Consider the following 17,956-nt stretch of genomic DNA (forward strand, 5'->3'; position numbering starts at 1 on the left):
TGTACAACATGCCTCGGCAGTAAAATTAAATCCACTTCTCCCACGCGCACCAGTTGTCTCACTCACTAACAGGTACGGGCCTCGAACGCTCGTACGTTGACGCGGCGTGCAAAGTGTGCACCGCCATATGTTCCTTCAACGCGTCACTCGTCCTCCTAATGATGGATGCGCTGCGAATGTTCAATTATCTTGTACAGCTGTCGTCGGTGGTCTGGCAGCCAGAATATTCAAGATCACAAGAAGAGAAAACTGAGTTGCATGTTCAATAAAAAAACAGACACAAAGACAATGGTACGGAAATTGGTCTGGACGCGACCAATTGTGGTCGGTGCCTGTCAGCGATGGCAGCGCTGCAGGTAGCCTTTGAGAGCGATCACAGAGCCACAGATGGAGCACGTAAAGGTTGCATCTGGAGGGAGAGATGGCAGAAGGCTAGCATGGCTGCCGCCTCTGGGCTCTCGGCTAACGGCCCCGTTGGTTTCCAAATGTGGCCCTCTCCAGAAAAACATAATGAACACAGCAGTGGCAGAAAGCACCTGGTGTTCATTGTGTTTTGATTTCACTTTTTTGGGGCGGAGAAGCCACACTTAAAAAGCCCTAGAAGTGGAGCAAATTAAAAATATTCATGCTAAAGACTAAAAAAAGAAAAATTATTTCTACCACCCCCCCCAAAGTCAGTCCAATCCATAAACAATTCTAAATGTTATCCTCTTAAGGTTATACAGCCATCTATGGTAGTTAATTGCATTTAAGGAAATTGCATTTTTATTGATTTAAAATGAATTTTGGCATTAGCAGTTTTTTTGCCATTAACGGGTATTTTATATTAGGAGGGTGGGGGCGGGATCCGTTACATTGTTTTAAAAATAACTAAATGCTGTGCAGACACAAGCAGAGGAGACGCATTCAACAATCTGCAAAAGAGCAACAAAAAAGCAGAAGGGGTTTTATTATACTTTTTTTTAAGTCTCACGGCAAAACAAAATAGGCACTAGCAGCTCTAGCAAAAACTGCACCCAATAACCCAAATGAAACGACAATGAGAACAAGAGGGCAGTAAAACGCAGGATGATGGCGTTGGCCGTGAAGTGAGAAGCGAAATAAAAAGATGAATTAAAATAGGTGTCCCTGAAGAGTGGCATCGCAGGGAAGCAGATGGTGTGTTCAGCTGTTGTTTGGACGAGGGGGGTTTTTATCCACCAAACATCAATTTGTTGGCCGGAGAACTGTGGTGCTTGGAGCAGCCAGTTTACACGCTCTGTCCCGCTTCTGCCTCTGCCAGGGGTGCTTCTGTATTGACAATGGCGGTTCGCTGGAGGACATCGATGTGAGGGAACCCGCTTCTCTGAGGCAACCCGGCGCTTTCGCTTGGACCATACGAGCGTCAGAGCATTCCAAGTTTCTAAAGTTGAAAACACTATTTGATTTAAGTGGCAAAGGCTAAATATAAAAAGGCAGCTATCACACGCGGACTAATCGGGTGAAAGGACTTTCATTTCAAGTGCGCCGAGAGTATTCCGCTTTTATTTTTTTTTAAAGGCACTAATTTGAGCTCTAGCAGAGGTATCTCCCTCGCACGCACACACACACACACACACACACACGTGTAAATGGAAGGGCATTCACGATCCAACTTCGCTGAGATCGTGGGAAAATTCAAACGCCATCTTAACTGACAGGTCGGTGTGTGTGTGTGTCACAACTTCTATGTGCCGACGGCCGTTATTGCATACTTGGGATGTGTTGGCTTTCAGAAATGTCGTCGCTGCATTTAGTTTGCGTATGCTCGTGCGCCGCTGCGCGACTCTTGAGACTCGTGCACGTTTGATATCTCTCCTTAGCCACAGGAGCAGACAGATGCTGACGCCGCTTGCAGAGAGACAGCGTGCGGGAGAATGAGTTCATTTTTCTTGCTTTGTCTCGTTCCCTCTCTCTCTCTCTCTATCTCTCTCACACACACACACACACACACACACACACACACACACACACACAAACACACAGAGGATGCCACATAGCTGACACACACTAGTGCAGGGACCGACATGCCCGCAAACAGACAAATAAACATGCCTGCACAAAGTCACTCACACACTCAAGCACACACATCTGGGAGGAGTGTGAGACCTTGGGCACCTCGCCAAAGTAAACAGAGGAAATTGCCAGCTCTGACATTTTCTTTTCGGTGTGGAGCGAGGCTTCTCAAGGTGACAGCTTTCACTGGGTGTTTGTGGGAGATGCGGATTGGCGCTGCTAAACAATCGACACACTGTCGTTGGCTGTCCGTGTGCGCGTGAGTGCGTGTGCGTCGCTGGTTGCGCAAGACAGCGTATAACTTTGTCTTTGGATTGCACGCCGCGGTAACATGTGCTGCTCGGTGCGCGGCTTTTCTTCCAAAATAGAAGTTTGCGCAAGACAAAGACGCGAGTGACGCCGGGTGAAGCCGCTACATCTTAGGAAGCGCAGCGAGGCTTCTTTTGCACACTATGTTCAAAGCTTTTGGAGCTTTTAATGAGCTGAAAGGAACAAGCAGAATAAAATAGATTTTATTTGACTTTACAGTAAATGCCATACTCGGGTTACCTTCCTTGACCCTGTGTGTCTTTTTTATAAAACGTTACATCGGGGGAGAAAAATGTATCCCTTGTGTGAATTTGTTCATGTTTTGATTTGCGGACTGGTTGTAAATAACATTCTGTTCTGCTGAGGTATAGTTTTACAGAAGACCCCTTATTTATATATTATATCTCATTTTGTGTCTGATTCTATCTTTCAGACAACACAAAGCTAATGTAAATAATCACGCTCCATTCACTGTGTCTTTTGTGCTCGGCAGTGGGTCCGGCGTGTGAACGTGAAAGTAGTGCCACAGGCCGTGTGTGGATGAAGCCTCCCCTTTGCATCTCGACTCCCTTTTCGTATGAAGTTGAATACATAAAAGGGAAGAATAATGCGCATAATGTTCCCTGCTTGCATTTGGCAGGGATAAGTAACGCGATTACTAACTGACGGAAGTGATGACTGGAAATAAGATGCAAAAACAGAATAGATGAAATGATAAGCTCATTTTCAATTGAACCACTGACGGCGAAGACAACCGACCTCATAATCCACGACAGGACTATCCCGACGCTCCTCTTTGCAGATTCAGTTGTCGGGTTACATCGGCTATGACTTTCTGACCTCCCAAGTTTGACTTTTGGCCCTTTCTCAAAAAAATAAAGTTCATTCAGTCCTGCACGTGTTTGCACGAGATCGTGAGCACAATCGGCATGACAACAATCTCGTTCCCAGGAATCTCGTTTTTTGTCACACACCTAGCCAATATTTACAGACAGCTACCCCCCCCCCCCCCCCCCCCCCCTCAATGGGCATCCATGACGGCGCCGGATGGGGTTGCTAGGCGATTTGTGATATGACTGCAAAGTTTCTGTTCGTGGAGCAGAGAGGCACCAACAGTTGTGTGAAATATATTAAGATGGAGCGAGAATATCTCCCATCATGGTGTTGGCTCAGTGTCGAGATTATTTTCTCCTTCGTAATTCCGACGTTTTTTTTTTTTTTGCTCTGCCTTTTCTCTCTCTCTACCTTTTCCTTATTTTGTTATGGCTAAATCCTCCTGACAAAGTACCCGCCCCTCCAAACACTGTCTCTTTGATTCATAAAAAATGTCCCCCCGCCCCCCCCCCCCCCCTCTCCAACTACCCACTCTTTCACTCGATTCCCCCACTCCCTCCCTCCTCTTTACTCCTCTCCCTCCCTCGCCCAGCAGTAGCCACCCAATAAAGGATGTTGTTAATATCATTAGGCAGACTTCCTCCGGCCCAGCGCCCGTCCCACTCCCTTTCAACCATAATCAAGCGTGCACACTAACTATCAAAGGAAACATTGCTAATAAACTACCACAGTGGAGCGGAAAAACACACACATATACTCTCTAGCGGAATAAAAAAAAAATGTGTGTGTTGGAACTGAGAGGATGGGGGGGGGGGGCATTAATGCAGGGGTTACCCAGACAACACTAATAAAGTAGACTCCAAGGGCTAGCATGGTCTAAGGCAAATCTGCCACTTAAGTACACTAAATTAATTGGGGTTGAGGGAAACGTACACAAGCAGACGTGGCTAATAAAGTGTGCTCCGAGAAGAGGCGAATACTGTCAGTTCACTGGGTTTAAATGCCCCGCAGTCATTTGCTGTAAATCATCCCTAAAACGGCAGCGCGCATTGTCGACTGCATAGCTTGAAAGTGTTCTCTCCTGACAGCTGAATGCTACAGTGCATATATCACCAGTTAAACGCGGTCCAAAGGGAATACGTGATGCTGTGAGCAAGGAGCACTACATTTAAAAAGAAGAGAAAGAGGGGTGGGAGGATAGAGACATGAGGCTGCGAATAAAGCATGCGGTACGAAAGACACAGATTCTCGTGCAAGCGCAGGCAATTATCTGTCTTAATGAAAAGAGGAAGAGTCAAGTGTACGGAACATCATTCTTTTAATTGGGGGGAAACGGTCCCGGCTGTAGATGTCAGATTTTATACGGTGCTTTTTCTGCTAATAAAAAAGCAAAAACAACAAAAGGACAAATTCTGATGATTTAATTTCATGGTCGGCATATGATCTTTTATTAAGGAATATAATATAATATATTGAATGAGCCCTTTGTATCTACATAGCGGGTCCTCTTCACAGAGTCCGCCATGTTCCTACAGAAGGGACAAACCAAACACTGGCTGTAGAGCGGGCCTTCTACGTTTTCACGTTACCTGAAAGCGACCGTAGGTCTCGGACGCGCTGGTGAAAAACTGCGGAAACGCGAGCCACAGGGGGGCGAAACTGGCTTTCGTTGCTCAGGAAGTACTGACATCACGGATCATGGCAAGGCAAGGACCAGCGGCGCTTCTGCAGTTTTGCACTCTGTCACATTACTGCAGTCCTGTAAAGGGAGGAGTGAGCGGGGGGGGGGGGGGGGCATTTAGTGGCATCTGACAACACTGCCAGATGCCACTAAATCTGACACACTGTCCCTATAATATTGAAGGTCACCGAGAAGGCGGGAAGTGGGCTGCACCCTGGAAAGGTCGCCAGTGAATTTACGGGGCCGACAGGTTGGGACGGACAACCGTTCAGCTCACGTTCACACAGATGGGCAATAGAGCGGCCGACTGACCAAACCTGCACATCTTTGGACCGTGGGAGGAAACCAAAGCGCAGATACCTTCTCACTGTGAGGCGACAGCGCTTGCCACTACACCACCGTGCCGCCATCATTATTTAGATGTGGCATGAGATGAGCTGCAACCTGTTTTGGACACAAATAAGTCTGTCACGTTTAAGCCTGTGCATTTGGACTCTTGGGCTGTTCCAACGTGATGTGACCTCAACTGAGCTCCACTGTCATGCTTTATTTATCCCTTTGCCTCTGCACTGTAATGGAAATATAAAAGGGTGCATTGATTAGTGTTTAAGGATCAGGCTTTAATAGATTAAAAGCCCCCGGCTCCGAGGGAGGCACTCACTCTCTCTCTCTCTCTCTCTCTCACACACACACACACAGCTATGCATAAAGTCGAGCTTACATCAACAAGCAAATATATGGACGGATGTGGAAAGAGAGGCACATAAGCAGTAACACTCATGTACAGACAGCAACTTCACACACTATTTGGAATGACTGTCCATAAAGCTGCACAAACACACACACAAACACACACACTGCCAGCGGCAGAGCCCTTGTCCTTTCAACAGCCTATATATATTTTAGAGCTGAGATAAATAAATAGATCTGAAATATCCCCCCAAAAAGGATAGAGGTATCTGCATATTTTCTTTTTAAAAAAGCCAATAATTTTTAACGCATTGCATTATTAATAATGTGTCTCGATCCCAGAACATTTCCGACACAGGAGGGGGTGTCAGGTCTCGATTTGAGTTTAATAAATGAGGGTGGCTGTGTTTCAGCATCCCATTGGGGATGCACTTCGAGAGCAGACCTAAATAGCACATACAGCAACGGAGAAAACTGTAGGTTTGAGGACAAAAAACAAATCCATGTTTCCATGTTATTTATAATGTTCCAAATTATACACACACACACACACACACACACAATGTTGTGTCCCGTGTCCCATCTCCCTTCGCCACATTCGACCTCTTACCGTTGACCGTTGACGCATCTCCGAGCCTCGACCCCAAACCCCGTCCAGCATGCCCCTCCCCCTTTTGATTCTCTCTAATCGCTGCACCTTTTCCTCTTTCCCCGACCTCAATCACGCAGGCGGCCATAATGGTACTAGGTCTCCCTGTGTGTTCACCGACCTCTGTCGTTTCTGGGCCGATCCTTCTCCTCCACACTCCTGCTGCACTCTTATCAACAGTCGATCTGTTGATAGTCTTTCCTAACTGCTAATTTTCTCCCCTCTCTTGCACACCCCTTTCCAATTGTTTCCAGTCCACCTCCACCATATTTGACCACGAAATTGCTGTTGGCCTCAACCGGGTCCATCCAGCCCTCTCATTGCCTCCTGTCTTCTTCTGCTATCCTTCTCGTCCCAATCATGCCTGATTGTATCCTTCAGTAAAACTGACTCCTGCTCCGTAATTGAATCCCCGGTGTTCTTCTACTTTCCCTGTTACCCTCTGCGGACCACAATCACTTTTGTTGTTAGCCTCCCCGTAACCTCTTGAGTCGTCTCCGCAGTCCTCTCGCCTCCTCAAATCCTTCCATCAACAAGTCGCATACGTCGCGAGCTATGCTTAGCCTCTCCTCTGTCCTTTCAGGTCGTGGCTGTCTGTTGTATTCCCCCATTCTCCCTCAGGTTGAAAGCATTCTCGCCTGTTTCGCCAACTTTCGTTGTCACTTCTCCCGACCTCCGAGTCTCTCCACTCCCATCGAGAGTGACCACAGTCCGGTCTGCTGTCGACGACACCCGACCACTCCTTCAGGTGCCCGGCTTCTCTCTCATGTCCTGTAACGCTCCCTGACTGCCACACATCCCCCCCCCACCCCCCCTTGACACCTTGTCTTAGGATGCAGAGCACCGGATTAGTTGGCAATGCGGACATCACATTTCATAATAACTTTTCCCTTCCCCCAGCCATTATTGAACACTCCTATACTGGCAGTGATGCATTTCTTGTTATTTCCAAATAAATAGAAGAACTGCAGCATGACCAACAATAGATGCCATGGATGAACGGGCAGTGATATGAGACCTATATTATAACTTTGTCAGCAATACACAGAAAAAAAAATAATAGAAAAGCAGAGATTATGAAAAAACGTAGAGCCGTAGACGTTTTGACAAAAGATGTGTATAGTTTAAAAGAAAATAGCACCTCAAAGCGTATCACTCCGCTGGTATTTAAATGATTAATGTATGGATCAAGCTATAAACGTCTCCTCTTTTACAGTCCTACTGCGCAGCCATGCATTTCTTCAAAAGGGGCCAGGTGATTGCGGGAATAATTGATTTTCGTGCCGGCTAATGTCACATTCACTTCCTTTCATACAGATGAGCTGCTGAGTGGGGACGAGTCAGAGATATTGGTTATTTCAGAGCACTAGGTTCACTGCTACCTGACCCAGAAAAAACTACAGAAGTGACGAAGAAACTGAAAAGAAAACTGAAAGAAAATGAGTGAAAAACACACGATCCAGCCTGTACACTGTTATAGCAAACTGCTATAAAAATGTGACATGATGAAAGGGTTGTATGGGCTTCATTTTATTCATATTTTTGTTCCAAAAAAAAATCTTCGCAAGTCGGAAATAGTAGGTTCTCCCATTCTTTCTATCGTGCCTCACCATGTACACTGATGGATACTGTATATTGTGCTGTAGTCTGGAGGCTCATTACTCTGCGTATCCAAAGGACGCACATAAACATACAACGTGCGTGCCCTGAGGAAATCATTTCTATATGTTTAATGCAAGAATGTGTGTGCGTGTGTTGCAGTGTTACCTTAGATCGATTAAAAGTGCGCTGCCTGCTGCTGTCAGTCGGTGCATCGGTTTGTTCACAGATGTAAATGTCTTGGATGTCCATCTGCTGTGTGTGGGGGTAAACACGACAAACACAACACTACAAGATACCTTTTAATCGCCCCCTGCTGGAGGGGGCAGCTTTTCGAGTGCGTTTGTGCGTGTGTGCGCATGTGAGTCGAGGAGAGAGGGATAGTTTGAGTGCTCGGGTGGGGGGGAGGAGGTTGGGTGATGCATATTCATAATAGGGTTTATCCATTTCCATCCTTTCATCCCTCATTTGCTTTGATCAAGAAGTTTGAGGAGTCATACTCTTCTTCTGCCGCGGCTGTGAGATTGCTACAGGGGGGGCTGACTGAGGAGAGCTGTCTGAGGATGAAAATGCAGCCGAGGCGAGCAGATACACACACACACACACACACACACACACACATACAGACACACACACACAAACAGACACACACACACAGACACACACACAAGTTGACCCGCTCGTACACACAGCAAGTTGACAGACATAAAGGCAGACTGACAAGAGACTGAGTAACAAGCAGAGGAGCAGGCACATTCACAAATCTACAAGTAAAAAAACTAAATAAAAACTAGCTGCTCAGACTAGCTCACAACCAATACTTTCTTTCATTCATTTTTTTACATTTCACAGCTTTCCATTATTGGGGGACCTGGTGGCAGTCTTCTATGTCCCCCCCCCCCCCCCATGTATTAGAAATGTACAAAGAAAGCACAAGAGTTCGTTCGGATTTCCGAAATAATTACACAACCAATTGGGACCAAATCTCAACAAAATCTTGTCATGTCTTCAACCCTTAGGTGCGTTTAGATAAAAGCACACCGCAGGTGGCATATCTGACTAAAGAGAGAGAGCGAGAGAGAGAGAGAGAGAGAGGGGGTAGATGGAGAAAGAGTGTGAATTGTGCATGTTGCCTCCAAAGACCTTGGCAGCATTCGATTCACTGAGGTGTGTAAAATGTAATATGTGTGTGCGCGTTACATGTGTAACAAAATGAACACAAATAAAAACTTTTTTTTTCATTTATTATCCCTGCGAGGAGAATAATTTTGGGTCGGCTGTAGCTCATGGGGGGTGGGGGGGGGAGTGGTCGTGCCGTAACCACAAGGTAGCCGGTTCGATCCCCATGTCGAAGTGTCCTTGAGCAAGACACTGAACCCCCAGTTGCTCCCTGGGCGCTTCACTGCAGCCCACTGCTCCTTAATAACTAACGATGGGTCAGATGCAGAGAAGAATTTCCCCACGGGGATCAATAAAAGTGTACATTTCTTTTCTTTCTCTTCTTAAAGCGCTCTCTTGTGAATGTGCCCCTCGGTGTCTGTTCACAGCCGAATCTGCAGCAGCCTCACATTTTAAGAGCCGTGGTTGGAGTGATTCACACTTCCTCAAAAAACACCTTTCAGACCAGTTTGATACTGCTACTGGCTGCCCACTGGACTCACTTCTCTTTGCCGGCCCCCGGCTATTTGGGAGCCGCTAGAAATAACACATCTGAGTGCATCTCCAACCCCCGGCCGCTGCTCTGCAGCCAGAGACCTAGTGCGGATGAATTATAGAATTTATGTTTTTGGGGAAAGCAGTTTACCCAACTTTTATTGTTTTGGACCGTGTGTTTGGCTGACAGCTATAGCAGCTTAGAGAACTACACACACGTCTGACTGCATCATCGCTGCTCAGCCGCCGAGCCAGAGACACAGTTATTCTGTTGTGTGTGACGTATGTGAAAATATCGGCCCGATACGCTTGCATTCTTGATGGGGGTTGGGGGGGGGGGGGGGGGGGGGGGGGGTTAGCCCATTGTGGGTTGGATCTATTCAATCAAACATTACAGCATTGGTCGCTGCAGACTGTTTTCTTTTCATAATGCTAATCTACACATTCAGGCGACGCCGTCGTAAATCAAATGTTTTTCGAAGTGCATCCATAGATATGCAAATATGTTTTTTTTCGGTGCGTGCTAGTAGTAGACATGAATAGACTATTTTGACAGTGTGGGTCACAGGGCGCACCGAAGACAAGACAAATACCAATCCGAAGTACACTTCACCATAATCACTTATTCATTTCTTCCCCTTCACACCCCTCTAGCCTCTCTCCCTTTGAGTCCTTTTCACCCTGTCCCTGGGTTATGGGTTGGAAAATCCTTTTGAATCCTTTGTTGGATCTAATAATGTTAAGCTTTTCACATTTACAAGCAACTGAAGTAATAATGATGTCAAACTCAAAGCTTCAGTTGAGATCTGTCATCTCCTTTTGTTGGTTGAGACAACAAAGACCTTAAACTGACCTGGAGCTTATACGAGCGGCATTACCTATGAAATGTTGATTAAATATGTCAGACTAAGTGGACGCAGGTTTAGCCCCACTTAGTTTTTCACACCATACTTTATGGAGATCGCGTTGGTCTGGCTGAACTGCTGAAGCTCACAGGCCACTGGCGATCTTTGGCCCAGTGCCAGTGTCCTTCCATAGCGATAGTCAGCGCCAGCTATAAGTAACTAACATGCGAACTTCAGAACCCAACCTTCCCTGTGCCCTCGAGAAACTTTCATTTTCAAGGCTAAAAAAAGTCTCTGATCCCCCCCCCCCACCCTTCTCCACACCGGCTTCCAATTTGTTGCCTTTGTGTACTTTACAGCAGTGAGATTCGCGCCCCTTCACCCCTCCCCACCCACCTCCTCTGATCAGGCCCACGCTCGGACATCTGTCCAAGGATGTTTACCCAGGCAGTAAGTATGTTAGGGGAAATATTATCCTAGTTTTACCTTACCTTTCTTCCGTCTGAAGCATAAACACCAGCATTACAAGGTGGGGAGAGGAGAGGAGAGGCAAGGAGAAGAAAAGAAGAAGAAAAAAAAGTGTAGAGAAGGTAAAACAGAGTGGACCTGAGAGAATAAAAGAGAAGGATGACGGGTAGGGAGTCTACAATATTGAGCAAGGAAGGGACAAGAAAAGGGAAAGAAAGTTGTAAGGGTGATGAGAGAAAGGAGAGGAGACAAGATAAATGAGTAAAAGAATGGATCATGTGGAAGAGAGGTAAAGGAAGAAATAGAAGAGAAAGAATGACGGGGGGGGGGGAGAGAAAAGAATTGTAAAAGTTCAGAAGTATCTACGGTTGAATTAGAAATGCACACGCGCTGTGTTGAGTGGCAGTCTTTTAAGTGACAGTTAATCAACCCTGACATCACTTCTCAATCAATTTGGGCCCCACAGTTCCTTGAGAATCACTTTAAAATGTCACCGCCGTCTTTTTTTTCGCAGTCATCGCAGGCCCCTTGATAAGATGGAAGTACCATTCTCCAATTTAAGGACTTTTCATTTCTCAAGGTTATAATGTACTGATAAATTAAATTACTTTCCTCTTCCGAAGAAAATATCTTAATAAGAACATGTTAAAAACTTTAAGATTCAGGAGAAGCCGAGACAGCTTTTTTATGGTCGGTTAAAAAATCAATATATGGTTTACATGCATGCCTGTCTGGTGGGTTATAAGCGTACACAGACGGGCACACAGATGCTTGACATGCACACACACACACACGCACACACACACACGTCTCTCTTTGTCTCGTTATCTCTCTCTCTCTCTTACACACACACACACACACACACACACACACACACAGGCCTCTTCCCGTCTGGTGTTGCTTCCAGCCTAAAACCAAACCATGTGTGGGAGCTATCCTGTGCTGGCTTTAACTGTATGCACTGGTGCAAGGCATTTGCTGCCTGTCTCTCTCTCTCTCTCTCTCTCTCTCTCTCTGTGCGCCCCGTCTCAAGCTTTGTGCTTCCCTGTGTGCTTCTGACAACAAGTGTCTTTGCCCCTGTTTGTCTCTCCCCCCCCCCCCCCCACACACACACACACACACACATCCCTCTTTTTCACAATGTCACCCTTTTGCCTACTCTGCCTGTCGGTAGTCATCTGCTTACCCGTGCGCCGCTGTTAGCCTATTTCTACCCCTCTTCTCTGTCTGTCTTTCCCTCCCTTGAAATCTTTCCGTCAGTGTTTCTATTTGCACCCCCTCCCTCCCAATCTCTCCCTCCCGCTCCACCACCAACTAGGCATGAAAACGGCGCTCCATTAGGAGTGCCTGGGCTAAGCCCGGTCTGACACACACTGCTTTGATCAGCCGTGAGCCGGGCTAAACACCCCGCTAAACTCCCAGTCTGAAGAAGGGGGGGTGTTGTTGCGAGAGAGCCAAAGTAGCGAGAGTTAGCGAGACACGGGAACAGGGGGGGAGATCAACAGAGGAACAAGATGGAGATGGAGACACAATAAATAAGAGAAACGTACGGACCAAAGAGAGGAGCTCGATTTCCCGAGCCGCCCCACCACTCCCGTCTTTTATCACATTTTCATTCACATCTTTTTCTTTTTTGTCACAAAGTTTTCTCTCTCTCTCTCTCTCTCTCTCTCTCTCTCTCTCTCTCTCTCTCTCTCTCTCTCTCTCTCTCTCTCTCTCTCTCTCTCTCTCTCTCTCTCTCTCTCTCTCTCTCTCTCTCTCTCTCTCTCTCTCTCTCTCTCTCTCTCTCTCTCTCTCTCTCTCTCTCTCTCTCTCTCTCTCTCTCTCCTTCCTTTTAACCCCCAGGTAGCCTCTAAAGTGCATCACTAACAATCTCTGCAGGTGCATACCTCATAGAAGCAGAACAGAACGATGAGGGCAAAAAAAGGTAAACGTGAAAACACAATCTGATCTATTAGGAAATTCCCCACATAAATCTTTGCGGAGTCTTTCTCAGAGGGCAACTTGCCTGACTTGTTAGTTAAACAAATACCACTCCAACACACACACACACACTATGAGAAGAAGAAAAAAATCTAAGAGAGAAAAAGACCGACCCAGAAGATATATAGTGACTAGACCTATTTAACAGAAAAACAAAACAAAAACAGAGCCGTCCACATTCTGGCAGCAGATACTAAACCAGCAGCACCAAAAGGACAAAAAGCTCCCGTCTTTTCCTCCCAAGGAGGGAAGAGAAAAGGGATTTCCGCTCAGTGCTAATCAATCAGGCCGTGATAATGGCTCCCATGCCTAGCTGTCGACTGGAGGGGTCAAGGCATCCCATGACCCAGCGCCCAGCGCCCAGGGGCCAAAGCTTCTCTCAGAATAGCACCCCAGGACGGACTCCCTAGGCTAATTGTCCAAGCCAGTGTCAGCCTTTTCAATGTCCCCCCCCCCCCACGACACACACCTCCCTCCCCCCCCCCCTCCTTCCACTTTCCCCTTCATTCCTCTCTCTTTCTTCTTCTCCCTCCACCTCCTCCTCCTCCTCCTTACTCACAACTCCGCGATCCTCTCTTTTTCTATGCAACTGAGGAATCCACTATGTATACCAGCGAGTACCAGCGTGGGGGAGAACATGAGAAAAGAGAGCGGGGAGAAAAGAGCGTGGAGAGCTTAAGAGACGAAAAAACAGACGCAGGACAAAAGTTAATGAAAAGACAGAGACGGGGAGTGAGGGAGTGAGGGAGTGGGGGAGTGGGGGAGTGAGGGAGTGAGGGAGTGGGGGAGTGAGGGAGTGGGGGAGTGAGGGAGTGAGGGAGTGAGGGAGTGAGGGAGTGGGGGAGTGAGGGAGTGAGGGAGTGAGGGAGTGGGGGAGTGAGGGAGTGAGGGAGTGGGGGAGTGAGGGAGTGGGGGAGTGAGGGAGTGAGGGAGTGAGGGAGTGGGGGAGTGAGGGAGTGGGGGAGTGAGGGGGTGAGGGAGTGAGGGAGTAAGGGAGTGAGGGAGTGGGGTCTGCGGCGGCGCAGGGAGGAAAAGTGAGAAGCGAGGATGAAAGAGAAGGAGACAGCGAGCCGGTAGGACAGTGAGGGACGGACACGGCCGGGCGGAGGAGGAGAGGCAGCGAGACTCTCTGCCGCAAGACATCACTCGCGTCGGCGGAACGGAGCGCCGCGTCCACCTTTTTTTTCCCATCTGCATATCAATGACTTTCTATAAATCACAGCCGGAGCGGCGCGCATCTCCGTGGGAATCTGCTCCACTGCGGAAGCAGGCTGACCGCCGCGCGTGCAAAACACAGGCAACACAATAAATGAATGAATAAATAACACAAATTAAAGAGGGCACGCATGCACACGCGCTCACAAGAGTGCAAAGCAAGAGGCTCCGCGCGGCAGCGTTCCGAGCGCACGCTGCTAATGACCAGCATTAGATCCCACAGACAGAGGGACATGTTGATGGAGCGGCATCCGGACGATGCTCTACAGCACCCCGTCCACGCTTCTCTCCTGTCACCTTTCCTCCTTTACAACTCACACCCCCCCATCCACCCCTCCACTCACAGTCCCTTCCATCCAACTCTCTTTCCCCTGTCGGGTCCCGGCAATACAGAGCATAAGAAGTCCAAATGTAAAAAAACGAGACAAATATAAGAAGAAGAAGAAGAAAAAGTGGCTACTCACTGGGAACTTGCTCTCTTTTTTTCTTTTTTGTTGTTCCTGTATCTCTCTTTTTTTCTGATCTGTCACTCCTTATCCTCTTCTCCACCGTAGCAAGGGGAGTGTGTCTATCCCGGCGCGTGTGATGGTATCAGTCCGATAGAGGAAAGTTGCCGTCTGCGTGCATGAGCATGTGTGTGCGTGTATGCGTGCGTGTGTGAAAGAGGGAGAGAGAGAGAGAGAGAGAGAGAGAGAACGTGTGCGCCTGTCTCTGTGTCTCGCACTGCTCTGAGTGAGCGAGCTGAGGCTGTTTTAAACAGGCTGCTCTCCCCATGTGACCAGCCCAGCCACAGGCAGGAATACATTACTGAGACACACGCACACGCACACTCACGCACACACACACCACACACACACACACACACACACACACACACACTCTTGCTCTCTGCCTCTCTCTCTCGCCCTCTCTCTCTCTCTCTCTCCCCCCTTCTCTGCCTCTCTTGCCCATACACACACACCGTGTCCACAGTGCACCCCCTAGCCACCGCTCGGGGTAGTGGAAGGAACAGCATGCACACGCAAAAACACACGCACGCACACACACATGCAGAAATACAGCATGTACCCACACACACACGCTCCCAAACAAGAGGAATTTTGGCAACAATGGGAGTTTGCACAGCGTCAATGCCTTTAGCCAAACTTAAAGAGTATCCCAATGAACACAACAACAAAGAAATAAGGACGCCTGAAACAATTAGAGACAATTCATTCAATTAAATGTTGTTTAAATGTCTTTGACTTTCCCAGCTCCTTCTCGGCCGTGGCAATGCCTCACACCTGGATGCAGTGACCTTTTCAGTAATGAAAAACCTTTTAAAGTTGACCTTCTGCTGCGAGCTGATACGACTGCATTACAGCTATTACACTTTAAGGAACAACAATGGGAAATGCCACAGACGGAGTGTTTTGAATGAAATATATGTCGGTGGCCAAAGAAAAATAAACTTTTCAAAAAGCCACGTGTGTTCTCAAACATTTAAAGCCAGCGCACAAACATGAGAGCATGCATATTGAGAAGATGATGGATTGTCTCTAGGAAGAATATTCTTGGGAGGTACATCGCCAAGGCTACGAAACACCACAGGTGCACCATTATTCTTTCAGGCAAACGCAGCCGGTGCAGCATTCAGACCACTTGTGCAACGGATAGTTGATCAGCTCCTGACACATTTATCATGTAATGTTCAGGACCTTTCAGCACCACATTTCAGAACCTTGAACTGAAATAAATGGCTCCTGAAAGTCATTTATTATCACAAGAATACCCAAGAGGGCAGTCTTTTCTGTGATTACAGGCACAATTCCCAGCACCAGTTTAACACAGCATCTCCTGATGTCGACACATCCAGGCGGCCGTATGCCAGAGCCCATACAAAGCTATTTGACTCAGTGGTTCAATCTGAACTGGCTATTTGAGCAGCACGGTTAACCTCAACTTTTTTTTTTCACGCCATATTCTCTTTTTTAACACTTCCCTACCTGGTTTGTCTACCTATCGTAGACGCATAAAAACATGCATGTATATATATATATATATATATCTATATATATATATATATATATATATATATCAATATATATATATATATATAAATATCTATATAAATATCTATTTATATATATATATATATATATATTGATATATATATATATATATATATATATATAAATGTATGTGTATATAAATATATGTATATATAGATATAAATATCTATATATAAATATCTATTTATATATATTTATATATATTTATATATTGTCACAGTTTATCTTCCCTTCTCTCCTGACACTATCTCTCACTCACCTAGTCAGCTCAATCTGTGCACCTGTTAGTCACACCCACCTCGTCAACTCAATCACTCTCACCTGCCCACTCTGCTGCACCTACTCCCTCTGGTATATAAACCCCAGCTTCACAAACACTCAGTGCCAGATTGTTCTCTGTGTTGTGCCAGACCTTCCAGCACTATTCCCTCTGGCTGGTTTCCTGGTACGACCCTTCCCGTTTGGACTTCTCCGCCTTGCCTCTCCTCCGGTAAATCGCCAAAGCCTTCTGTCCCCAACCACGAGAGCAGCCTCTGTTTTCCGTGTGCCTTCTTCCTTGACGGCTAGGTGTTCGACCGAGTGGACACGAATCGGAGACTGTTTCCCTGTTGTGTGTTTCTGCCTGAATAAAGCTTGCTCAAAGGATTCACTGTGTTTTTTGTAATACATCTGGATCCTTACCACCACCCGTTACATAAGCATATGTATATTTTGTCTCATCATGGTAATGATACCATATTTTGTTAAGATCTGGCCTATTTCCTATTTATTTTTTTTACTTGCCAATTCAGATTCTTTCTTAATAGAGAACTGTAATTGACAACATACGGAAACATTTTGTAACTTTTCTTTCAAAGAAAAAGAAATGTCTGCACATGACTTTCTCTCACTCAAAAGAAATGTGCCCCAGGTTACTGGATGAAGCCCAACTGAAAATGAATTGCGGTGTATCTCACTTTATCGAACAGCTGCGACATATCTATGACATCACGCTTAATGTCACTTCCTCCAGGGGTTATTTAGAACTCTCAGGTGTTACAAATTGCGAACTTTGTCTTCACTCGCACGGTAGAACTTTCCTGCATGTCATACGGGAAATGACAACACAAGTTAATGTGATACAACACTTATGAATAATCCCACCCCTGAGGATTTATTAAGCATTTCTGCTTCAGAAATAGTGACTAATTACCGAATGATACTATTCGTACACATATTGATGCTTGTTTGGAGGTGCTTTAAAGGCCCTGCCTAGCCATGGTCCACCCGCACAGGTGTAGGTACAGCACAGAAACATTAAAAACCAATGTGGCACTTGGTAAAAAGAAGAGTAACATTAGGAAACAATCCTAGATTATGTACAAAGGATGAGTGAAATGTTTGACTAAAATAACCCTGCTTTACATCAGAATGCTAATGGTTTATTATCATCTGCTTCCACACATGAATCTCCGTTCAACCCAATTGCACGATGTGCTTCACACGCCGTGAAACAATTAAACCTGAGATGAATAAGCCTGCTTTGCCACTTTAGTATTAAATGGAATGTAGCGTGTCCCTCAAATCACTTATTCCTGATAGCACCGGTATCTGTTTGTAGGGGGTTGTCTACGCGTTTCCTAGATTTAGAAAAACAATTATTTCTCAATCAATTCCAGGATGTTGGCAGATTATTGATTTTTGCGATAACCCGCAGAGACTTTAAAACATACATCTGGATAATACAGGCAGGGGGTGTTTTATCAACCCGCCACTCATTTTGATCCAGTCCACATAGGGATCTTAAGTCATTCTAACCTGTTGCTGCATAAAGCAGGACCACACATCTCGGGTTAAACTCATTCTATTGTGCAAAAGAGACACACCCTGAATAATTCATGAATAAATACATTTAAAAATGTGTCTGGGCTCCACCCTTGAGACATTTGCCATCTTAAGGGTCAGC

General features: G+C 46.3%; 1 protein-coding gene across 1 annotated transcript in view; it reads right to left on the bottom strand.

Moving 5' to 3' along the window:
* cntfr (ciliary neurotrophic factor receptor) overlaps positions 1-14,687 on the bottom strand; it is a 190,161-nt gene extending 175,474 nt beyond the window's left edge. The window contains exon 1 of the mRNA XM_034546966.1: positions 14,425-14,687. The gene's annotated coding sequence lies outside the window, so the exon portion shown is untranslated. The remainder of the gene's footprint in view (positions 1-14,424) is intronic.
* Positions 14,688-17,956: the final 3,269 nt, after the last annotated feature.

The sequence above is a fragment of the Cyclopterus lumpus genome, chromosome 12 (genome assembly GCF_009769545.1).
Source record: "Cyclopterus lumpus isolate fCycLum1 chromosome 12, fCycLum1.pri, whole genome shotgun sequence".
Classification (NCBI taxonomy): domain Eukaryota; kingdom Metazoa; phylum Chordata; class Actinopteri; order Perciformes; family Cyclopteridae; genus Cyclopterus; species Cyclopterus lumpus.